Here is an 11,296-nt window from a genome sequence, read left to right as displayed (position 1 = left end):
GAACGCATTAGGCCCTATATAGATGGAAGGAGGGAGTAGCTTTGAATAGCATTTGTATAGTAAAATGGGGCAAGACTCTCTCTTTGTGTGATGTGAATAGTTTTATTTTTTTCGTTTCTTTTGGTTGAGGGAAGTGTGAATTGATTTGGTACATACAAGTACAATATTACTACACGTTAGGCTTGTCCCTAAAATTCAACCCGTGTCTTGTTATATCCCGAAAATTCAGGTATCGCGTTCCCAAAACTGGCGCCTTCACAACCCGCGCCTTGCTATCCCGAAATTACAACGCGCGCCAAAACTCCCTCCAGCTACCAAATCCCGACACGCAAAATGCCCCTTCTAACCTTGAGCCGAAATGGCCGCTAGTTCAAATCGGTGGGGGTACTTTTGTAATAAACCCTACATTTTGGACAAGCGCGTCCCTAAATCATGGTTCACCCCCTCCCATCACCCCCTTTTCGTCATTCAAAATCCCCGGCCGCGATAACCTCTCTGCTCCAGCCGCGAAACCCCACCCTCCTCCGTCCGCCACCTCACCGCTACCCAGCCGGAGCCTCTTCCTCGACGACATCGTCCACCGCAACAGCTCGACATCCCTCGTCCACCTCCCCGAATGAGGATCCGTCATCCATCTCATCGTCCTGCTGGTTCAACCGCCCCGTCCTCCACCTCCAAGGAGCTGCTCCGACGATCGCCTCGTCTATCGCAGCTGCTCCATCCCCACGACGCCGCCTTAACCTGCTCCACCGGAACTGCAGCATCCTCACCGACTCCTCAGATGAAGCCGAGGCCTACTCGGCGCCACCAAAGAGGTTGTACAATCATTGCATCGCACCTTCTCCTTAACTCGACCTCCCGGCGCCGACGATGCTCCATCCCGCACCCCCATGGAGCGGCTACCTTGAAGCCGGCGCCACGGGCGACATCTCCATGGCGGCTCTCCCCCAGTGCGAGGCCCCTTCGGTGGTGGCGTCCATACCAGCCGGATCTGCTGCTGCTGCTCCAGCTCTGCCTCGCTCCTTCGCGCTGCCGCTGCTGCTTCGGCTCTCGCTCGATCGCTCACTCGCCCAGCTGCTGCTGCTGCTGCTCTCCCCCTTGCTCGTGCTGCTGCTCTGCTCCGATTTAGCCACACTTCAGTCGACTGAATCGACTTTTGGGTCAGTTGATTTTCAGGGGTTGGGGGGGCTCGTCGGAGTTAAGGAAGAACCACCCGCAGTGGGGACGGGGGCTCGCCGGAAAGGTACCCCACTTCTTATCTTAGGGTTCAGGGTGGGGGCGGGGGGCCTAGAGGGCTGGCCGAGGTGACGATGGGGAGTTGTTTCCGGGTGGCGTGGCGGCGCTGGGGCCGGCGGTTCGGCCGGTGGTGGCTGGCGGCTCAGGGGGGTGCAGGTTGAAGATGAATTGCAGGCCCTCCCTAAACTACATGTCAAGTGCCTCTCTGCTACCATTGCGTTCAGTTTTGACAGTAGCATTATGATTCCACCGTAAATTTGAGTTTCGGCAGTTAAGTTCAAAGTCAACAGTTTTTACCTCATCTGTTGCAGTCAGGTGGTTTTTGGTGATGTAAATTTTACATCTATTTTACATCATCTATTGGAGATGCTATTAGAATCCCACTTGAGATTGATGATGTTTGTCTTGTGCTGCTTCAGCCTTGACGTCTTATGGCTCACCGGAGCTGCTCCAATGATAGAACGATCCATCACAATAGAGCAGTGCCCTGGACACCGTCTACAGATTCCTCAGATCTTCCTCCACACCTCCGACAACCACCTCTTCCTCAACTGCTTCAGCGACCAACCCAATGATGTTGAGGCCAACACGGCTACGGCAAAGAGGTTGTACACTTGTTGCATCACTTATTACTATACATTCACGTCGATCCATTAGGGCTATTTTGGTTCAACGGAAAAACATAGCAATAGGGAATTTTCCAATGGCACTCTACTATTCAATTATTCATGCATTTTGTTGAAAGGAATGAAACAAAACATCCACCTGGACCTACTTTTAAAAATCCTATGCATGAAAACAAGACCAAGTGAATTAGTGGCAGAATAACATTCTAACTGTACACGCTTTCATATGGTTTCACTTTATTTTGGCCATGTTTCTTTGCATTCCTCTGCTCTTCCAATTCCTGTATACCAAACACCCAAGTTGACAGAAATCCTATGTTTACAAATACTCTGTTTACCATGTGCATTCCTATCCCATTCCGGTGTTTTTCCTATCCCTGTACTTTAAGAATCATGCAAGCCAAATGAGCCCTTACATAATTACTTCAGTTACAGGTAGGTGTCGAAGGGAACTTTGTGTGGTTTGTCCTGCTCCTGCCGCGATGTTGTCCACCTCACCTGAGCTGCTCCATCGACAGAAGCATCCACCAAACTAGACATCACGACTCCTGACCGTCTTTCGCCGCCTCAGATCTCCTTTCCTGCCGCCGGCACCCACCGCAACGGCATCACCATCATCGACTCAGCAGATGAACTTGAGGAGTACACGGGTCCATAAGAGAGGTCGCACTCTTTTGTTTTTTCTTATGTTATGCATTGCTTAAAATTACCTGCTACTTTATCGTCCTATTCACCTCTTGGACTCCAAGTCAGGTCCAAATTAATATTCAAACTTGAGTTCTAAATTAGTTGTGGGGCACATATCAAGGCAGCAATGAATAGTATGTCTATCTAATATCTGGTTCACCTAGGGTATGCCTATGTTGTTCATCTTGGGTGGGAAACAAATAGTAAAGAAATCATCATCTGCCTTTTTATTAATTTGAAGCAATCATCATCTGCCTTTTTATTAATTTGAAGCAATCATCAGCCTGCTATCATTATTTTTGGATCCATCCATTGGTTGTTACCATCACTCTAAATTTCTGCATGCTCTCCTTACATAATCTCACCATATTTTTTCGTACGCATGTCAGATATTGTACACAGTCATGCTGAACATGTAGAAAAAGAGAAGAATTTTGCGCGGCAACACAACGTCATGCAGACATCGCTCCATGGTGGGTTCAATGGCAAACCCTCCCCACCCCACTCCAGATTGTAATCCAAAGGAAGATATCTGTTCTGAGGCGGATTCAGACGCTGCTGACCACTCCTATTTACCCCCCAAGGTGTTTGCTCTACCTTGGCATGATGATGTTAGTCATATCATGCATATGTTGCCTTGCAGTGCCTACTTTTGACATCATATATGTCATCTGCTTAGTTTAGACATGTTCTGTAATGCCACCTGTTTAGTTTCTATATCATATATGGGAATTATGCAGTCTCATGTCTTTTAGCCAGCCATAATATATGTGAAATGTTCAATGCCATCCTGTTTAACCAGGCATCATATATTTTAATGATATCTTGCCCATCCTTTTCTTCATTACATTTCCATTTGTCGGCAATTTTTGTACATTAAACTACTCTTCCTGTGAATCAGCCATTTGGGTGGGAGATGGAAAAATCTGGAGTGAAAACAAGGCCTTCAGAGCAGATAGTGCTACCTGTCAAAGCAGATCTCTTATTGGGTCCCGATAGCTCCTCAGAGATGGATTCAGATATAGATGACCAATCCTATTCCCCCACCGAGGTGTATGCTCAAACTTGGCACGGTTATACTGCTCATATCATGCATATGGTGTCTTGCATTTCATAGTTTAGACATCATATACACAATATTCAACACCATGTTCTTAGTTCAGACATCATATCGAATGCCCTCTGTTTAGCATACAAATCACATATGTGAATTAAATGATGCGATCCTGCTTACTTAGATACCATGTAGGTGAATTATGTCATGCGATCCTGTTTAGTTATTCATCATGTATTTGAATTATGTTATTCTATGCTATGCAGTTTAGATAGAGATCATATATGTGAAATTATGTCATGCTATCTGTTTTAGTTAAACAATATACATGTCAACTATTTCATGCCTTTTTTCCACACTATCTATTGCATCTGTCTCTCATACAATGTCTGTACATTCAACTATGTTTCCTGTTTATCAGCCATTTGAATTGGAGCGGGTGATGCCAGTATCCAGCGGACTAAAAACACAATCTTCAAATAAAACAGTGCTACCTCTTGGTGGAGATAGCACCCCGGTTGTACATGCACAAGAACCATCCCTACCACACATAACCCAAACTCTCGCAGATTGTACCCCTACTGCGATGGACAGAGAACCAGCTTCACCCAATCTAACCCCAACCCCAGCAGATAGTAACCCAGTTCCTGTTGACACAGCACCATCTCCACCACAGAGCTCTCAAACAAGAGCAGTTAGTAAGGCAACTCCAGTGCCCAAAGGGCTAGTACTACCACGGCGAACCCCAACTCCACCAGTTAGTACGCCTATTCCTGTGGAGGGAGCACAACCAGCTAGTTGTAGTTTCGCAGCTATCGCATTTGATGTTGTTAAATCGTATGTGTGTATCTTCCCATCTTGGAAATATTATACTGAAGATGAAGGAAAATGCCAGTTGCAGGTGTTTGTCCAGGAGTTATGTGTAAGTAATGTTATTCATGGCAATTACTTTGCTTTGTCCCATACATCCTACCTCCAGATGGTTATAATACAGCAAATTTTCCCATTTTTCTCTATAGAGAAGGACCGATTTGGAAACTCAGGATGAGGTAACCTGTGCTAATACCTCTGCTATCTTCAAGAATGCTTGGTGGCAGTATCGGAATTACCTGAAAAAAACGTACTTCACCAGCAAAGAAACTCATCAAATTCCCTTACGTTCTCCTGAGACACATTTACTCGACGATGGCTGGGAACGCCTTGTTCTGTACTGGTCCCGAACCAAGAATGTGGTAAGGTCTATGAGCTCATTTTCTAATTTTAAGTACTATATTCTTGCGTCTTACTGTACTCTGTTCATGTAGAACAAGTGCCTAAACCTAAAGAACAACTGTTCTAATTTAAGATTCCATTGCTATCATAGTTCAAAAAAGCGCTAGGCGTTAATTGTGCATTTTGCCACCGCCTTGCGCTTTAATGACCAAAGCAAATGCTTATGCGCAGTTATGCACAGATTAAGCGTAGTTATGCGCAATGCGTTTTGCCAATGCCTAGAGCCTAGGCGCGCCTTTTTTAACTATGATTGCTATCGTGCATACTGCTTTGCTCTTGTATCACTGTATTTACTCATATAAACTTATTTTTAAATTAAAGGATCCAATCAAAACTCCAATGGCACAGCAGGTATGTTCATGCATGTTTCTTTAACAGGTTAGCTCTTATGAATAGCTCTATTGATTTCAATTTCAATTGTGTATACAATTGACTTCACGTATCATGCATATTACTAGCATCACAACAGAGCCAATAGTGTTGTTGTACATGTAGACCCGTGGTACCCATCTGAAATCTTGTTGTGCCATGTAGTTTCCCACGCTTTGTATTCTTTCACTGCTGCTTTGTCTTGAACTGATATGATTTGAACCGTGTCTCTATTTTGATTTGGCAAGACAATGTAGTGACCATAGGACATAGATATATGTTTGTTTGATGCTTTTATTATGTACTAGTACTTGGCAATAGAAGAATTGGTAGTTTAATCCTGTCCACCTTACTAATGAACCGGTTCACCGAAATGAGTTTCATATACTAGTACATGCTAAACCTGTTATGTGTCTGCTTGTTTCTTCTTTTAGAATGCTGAAAGAACATTGGGGAAGAGTTCCTTATTAAGCAATGGTAAAGGAAGTAATGCAGATAAGGTTCAGGATAGTGACACATCCTTGTTGGTCTCCAACAAAGCTGATAAAACAGCTAAGGAAGACTATCTTGAAGACAGTGAGACAACCCCAAAGTCCTGTCTTGGTTTAGTGTTCGAGTTACTAGCCACTACCGCTTGCACAAGCTATTCAAACTCACTGTCTGAATCAATTCGGTTTCTTTAGTCTCAACTACAAGCTGAGAGACATCGATCAGTTGTGCTGCGACAAGAAGCGGAAGGACTACGGAAGTCCCTGGAGCATTCAGATGCATACTTTCTAGTGCAACAGCAAGCATTGGAGGATTTTAGCGCCAAACAGGACAAAGCTAATAAGCTTGCTAAGCTTATTGCCAGCATGGTGGATACCCAGGATAACGTTTCTTGAGCTCTTCTGAACTTGTTTCAGTTATGCTCTTGTTTTGCTGCCGCGTTTATTTGCACTGGTGGCCAATTTTGACGGCCAATGTATGTAATATGCTGCTTTGTTCCCTATATTTTCACTAGTGGCGAACTTTGATGCCAAGTGGATGCAATATGTGTAATAGCGGTAATAGGCCAGCATTAATTGCTTGCTTATTTATTTCCTCATTGTCTTGTTTAGTTGTTTGCTTGTAGTCACTGCAGTTCTTTTCTATGTTTTTCTAGTGGGCACAATAGCGTATTTTTGGTAACTAGGCCAAAATAATCATGGCAGCACATGGACTGTTGTAACCAAGGGCCTCCTGCAGGCCGTCTGATCCATGGGCCTTCTACGGGTGTAGGATCCATTGGCCTTCTGTACGGGCCGTAGGATCCACTACAAGAAATATGTCAACTTGTGACCTTGACTATTGGTCACTGAAAGGTCATTGTTTTTCATTTGCGACCTTTTTGTGACCAAAAACAGAAGGTCAAAAGCTGGCGGTCATAAACTAAAATTAACGACCTTCTCTGTGAGAAGGTCGTAGACGTTTACGACCAAAACAGAAGGTCGTTGAACCCATGACCTTTTGTTTTGGTCACTGGTTGTCTGCCCAGGCCACGTCGAATCCGACGTGACAATCTGACGTGGCATTTTTGCGACCAATTGAAAAGGTCAAAAATTCGAAACGACCCGGTCCAATTGGGTGTTTTACATGGCCAGGCCCAACAATTCAGCCTTTTTTATATATTTTTCCATTAATTTTCGCTAGCTACATGGGCCTGCCCAGTAATTCAGCCTTTTTATTTTCTAGGTCATGGCCTTTCACATGCCATTTCCTTTTTAGGCCACGGTCATTTTACAATCCATTTTTTTATTTTCAGCCTTTGTTCCCACTAATATATTTTGGGCCATGGCCTTTTCAAAGCCCAAATAAACTTGGTCCAATAGACATTTCATCCAGTTCTTGATTTGGGTTGTGCCTCTTCAAGTCAAATAATATTTACATCATAGATATACATTTAGCCCAGATTCAATGCCAATATATTTTCCAATCCAGAAGTAAGTATCAAGTAAACATAGTGGCGAGCAAATATACACCAAACTCTCAACAAAATCACCAGTACAACAAAATTCCCAGAAACATCAACGTTACAACAAAGTCCTGCACCTCCCTAGCTAGGTTCAGAAGCAGGGATACTAGAGCATGCATGCATGCCTAGATCCAGCATGCATTGCTTCTTCCAACTTCTTCATCTTGGAGCTCGCGACGAAACATGAATAGAGGCCACCATCTGCATGTTATAAAACAAAATGGCCAGGAACAAAATAAATTTGAACATGTTAACCTTTTGGCATAAATAATAATAGAAAAATCAAAACAAGGCATAGTTATCAGTGAATACTAGTGACTACCAATAATCAGTAAATATTATATTGTGAGGAACAACATCATAAAGATTAACAGTGGGGATGCCACAACTAGAAGGAGCAAGCTATTTTGTATTTGAGAAACGGAAAAAATTATAATGTTTGTTAAAGCAATATGGAAAATGATAATGTTTGTTAAAGCAATTAACAGGGCAGTAGCTCAACCTAAAGAAAGGCAGCAGAACTTATATGAAAGAAACTGAGTTGCAAGTGTATAAAGAGTGATTGATGATCCATTCCAGAGACATGGTAGTTTCTTCTAACATATTGTACTATCAAGTAAACTCTTACAAGAAAGATGCCCTAGTAAGTAAGCTGAATGGGTGACAAACTGAATAGTGAAACAAGTTGATAGTTGTAAACTATATTGTCTACGCACAGTGGAAATGAATGAATTTCAGATTATGTTGCATGCAAGAAGAGGAGCGGCAGTGCGCTCTAGCTAGTGTCCTTGCCAGCTTGTGCAAAACAAGCAGCATTCATCAGGAATAATTCATGGAGTAAGAAGAAATACAGAGACAGCATCATCATCCGATGATGCGCTAACCAATTAACGGCTTCGTTCGTCCAGATCACAGGTGGCGTGACAGAAGAAGAGGCTACCTGGACATCCTCGACAGCGGCACAGAGGTCGGGCGAGTCCTTGACGGCCTTGATGTGGTCAACGACGTTCAGCCTATCGATGATGCGCTCGAGCGGGTGGACCAAGTGCTCCCACGCAGGCTCCACGCCCTTCTCAAGTTCCTCCAGCTCGCCCTCCTGCATATAGAGAAACTTCAGATGAGCTAGACTGAAACTCAACTTGTCAGTTGCCACCTACATAAAATAGTCAAGACTAGAGTCTAACTCAAATCAGGTATGCATTCTTTGGATGTTAAATGGAAGCTTTATATATATATATATATATATATATATATATATATATATATATATATATAATATATATATATATATATTATATATATATATATATGGCTATAAGGTTTGATGCAAACCAACCAAAGTTTTCATCTCCATTCTGAACAAATTAGATTGCAATGGAGTTGCTTAATACATATAGCATGATTGGTTTTCCGTTCTGAAACTATAGAGATGATGTGCTTGGCTCATGCTTCAGATATGATCGGTCTATAGAGATTCAGACTGCGCCACAAAGGCACGGTAACAACTGATGGATATACAAGTACTACTAAGACAATACTCCCTCAGTGTCAAAGAAACCCGTCTTAGAAATTGCATCAAGCAATTCATAAGGAAACAAGAACGTGAGCAGCATTGCATTTCACAATACAACGGTTATTTGAAGATAAGAAATCATCAGACGTTAAACTACGTATCACAGGAGTATAACTCCTGCCATATTGTTGCAGTTTCTCATCATCACTTGAACCACAAATGAAATCAAGCAACACTTTAGATTGGAACTACAAGTGGTAAATATCTTTGTTGTGGAGATAGTTCAATTTATAAGCTCGTTCAAGAAAAAATATATTTGTTGTGAAGATAGCAAGACTTCCTTCAGTATGTGGATAGCATAGAAAGCCACAAACATAGCAGGGTGTTGAGGTAGCATCAGGGACTTAAATACTAAGAATCAGAGGAGAAGAGCTCCATCATATTGTTGATGGTTTATTCCTCATCACTTGACCCTCAAACATATAAGCATGCATGGACATCAAGAAAAAAGGCTATAACAATTTATAGTTTGGCAACTAGCGGTATGAAATGCAACATTATTGCTCAGAATATGAAATATCTTCTCATCGATGCCAAATGGCATCTCTGAAGTCTGACATACGCCATAGATTTCATGATTCATCACAGCATTTTGCAAACTGCGGAAACGGCATTGAGAAACCAGATGCAACCGAGGATCTTGTGACCATAGACATCAGCATTCACTAATAATTCCCATTGGGAGATCAAACTATACATCCAACAAGCTACAACAACAGGGAATGCAAAAAAATTATGACCCGAGATGATGAATCAACTGGGAGAGAAAGAGGGGCAGCAGTATGGCCGTCAGGAGCAGCAGCAGTTTTCTGGTTAAGAGAAGATTAGGAGGAAGAGCAGAGAAGATTAGCAATGTCCTTGGCTCCATCCAGGGCCTGCAGGTGCAATGTTTTCTTGGGGTAGGCTGAAAGAAGGAATCGACAGTTGAGTTAGCACCGAGCATGCATGTTTTATTACAAAAAAGAAAAGCATGAGAAAACATTCCAAGTGTCAATTTATGCTGATTTTGAATCCAACAATCTAATCTAATAGATTTATAATGAAAAATATTGACTGTCACAGGAACACACTAGCCACACTATTATGAGAACTCACTTGTGTAGTTTCTAATTCAGAAGTTAGAATGGCTGCCACTTGACTCTGTATTTAGACTTGGATATATAGTTGTAGGAGCAGGGAGTGTGTGAACAGAGCCAGAGCAGAATTTTGTTAAGGGAGTCCCCGACACTAGCACTCATAGGATGCTATTGCTAACTACAGTAATTTTGTCACAGAAAACAAATTATCTACAAAAGTACGCAGCAAGCACTGCTTGTCAAAGCAAATGCATCTTGCACTTACAATAGCCCCATTTGTGCCAACATAAATAGCATCTTCATTTTTGGAATCTGGCTCAAGATCAACATCCTCGTCTGAATCTTCAATGCTCTCAAATGTGCTGACTGCAGGAATAGAGGATTTTGGTGTCGTTGGTCTAACTAGAGACCCGACTTTTTTGTTTGCAGCTAGAGATATAGTGGGCTTGCTAGAGTGACTGGTAAAAAAGGGCAGCATTAGCATAAAGCGTCATGTGAAATGGCTTGCAGATTACAACTGTTACAAAACATGTTCCCTGGTGTTCAATGCTCAAAATTGCACGGGAAGCCATGTCATAATACACACTATACACTATTGTGTTTGTTTCTATTATTTCATCACTACACGCGAAACCATATTTGGAAACACCGAAAAGAGCTCATTTAAGTTACTAGGATGGACACATTTCCCAGATGCATAGTTTGGAGCACCTCAGGTTTTGCCAAAAGCTCAAACCCTACATAAATGAAGTGTACGATATGCGAATAGGAATAGGAACTAGGTAAGTGGTGAGTACTGAGCCACAATGGGATGGATAAATTAACCCGGCCGACGCTAACAACGCTCTTGGTCGGAAAAAAAAATCACCACCACTGACAAACTGCATCGTAGCGCACTGAACTACTGAACAAGTCACGCGGACAGGATCGGGCTTGTGAATAATCGATGCCTCACACTACCGCTAGCGCGCAGATACCGTGTCGATCACACAACTTGAGGCGGGGGATGCAGGCAAGGATCAGGACGTACCCTCTCGGCCAGTGTGGATCGGCGGGAGCCTCGGCGGGATGAGGAGGGTGCGACAATCGTGGTCCCTGTGCGGGGGAGGGCCGGCGCCGCCACCATCATCCTCCTCCTCCGCGTCCTCCCGGTCGCCGTCGCTGTCCTCGGCTCCGTTCGGGAGCATGCGTACGCGGCGGCGGTGGTCGCGGTCGAGGGAGTGGGCGAAGCGGAGCAGCTGGTCGAGGGTCTTGCGGTGCATGCAGTAGGCGGATGCGGCGGCGAAGGAGGCACCGAAGAGCGCCGCGATGGCCAGGTAACACTCGTCGCCATAGTTTCTGGCTGCTCTGACTGGCGCCATGGGTGGTGGCTGGGTCAGAGATCGGGGAGAGGGAGAGAGAGGGAGATGG

General features: G+C 43.6%; 3 non-coding genes across 3 annotated transcripts; all 3 read right to left on the bottom strand.

Annotated features, from left to right (window-relative positions):
• Nucleotides 1-8,886: 8,886 nt before the first annotated feature.
• Nucleotides 8,887-8,965, bottom strand: LOC119351558. The gene has a single exon (XR_005170035.1). It is a non-coding gene; the product is annotated as a small nucleolar RNA Z199 (small nucleolar RNA).
• Nucleotides 8,966-9,139: 174 nt separating this feature from the next.
• Nucleotides 9,140-9,224, bottom strand: LOC119351555. Its single transcript, XR_005170032.1, has one exon. It is a non-coding gene; the product is annotated as a small nucleolar RNA Z199 (small nucleolar RNA).
• An 83-nt stretch (nucleotides 9,225-9,307) lies between these two features.
• On the bottom strand, nucleotides 9,308-9,404 carry LOC119351567. Its single transcript, XR_005170043.1, has one exon. It is a non-coding gene; the product is annotated as a small nucleolar RNA R64/Z200 family (small nucleolar RNA).
• Nucleotides 9,405-11,296: the final 1,892 nt, after the last annotated feature.

Source organism: Triticum dicoccoides, chromosome 1B, assembly GCF_002162155.2.
Source record: "Triticum dicoccoides isolate Atlit2015 ecotype Zavitan chromosome 1B, WEW_v2.0, whole genome shotgun sequence".
NCBI classification, from domain to species: Eukaryota; Viridiplantae; Streptophyta; class Magnoliopsida; order Poales; family Poaceae; genus Triticum; species Triticum dicoccoides.
Note: the sequence above shows the minus strand (reverse complement) of the source record. Positions and strands in the feature narration are given on the sequence as shown.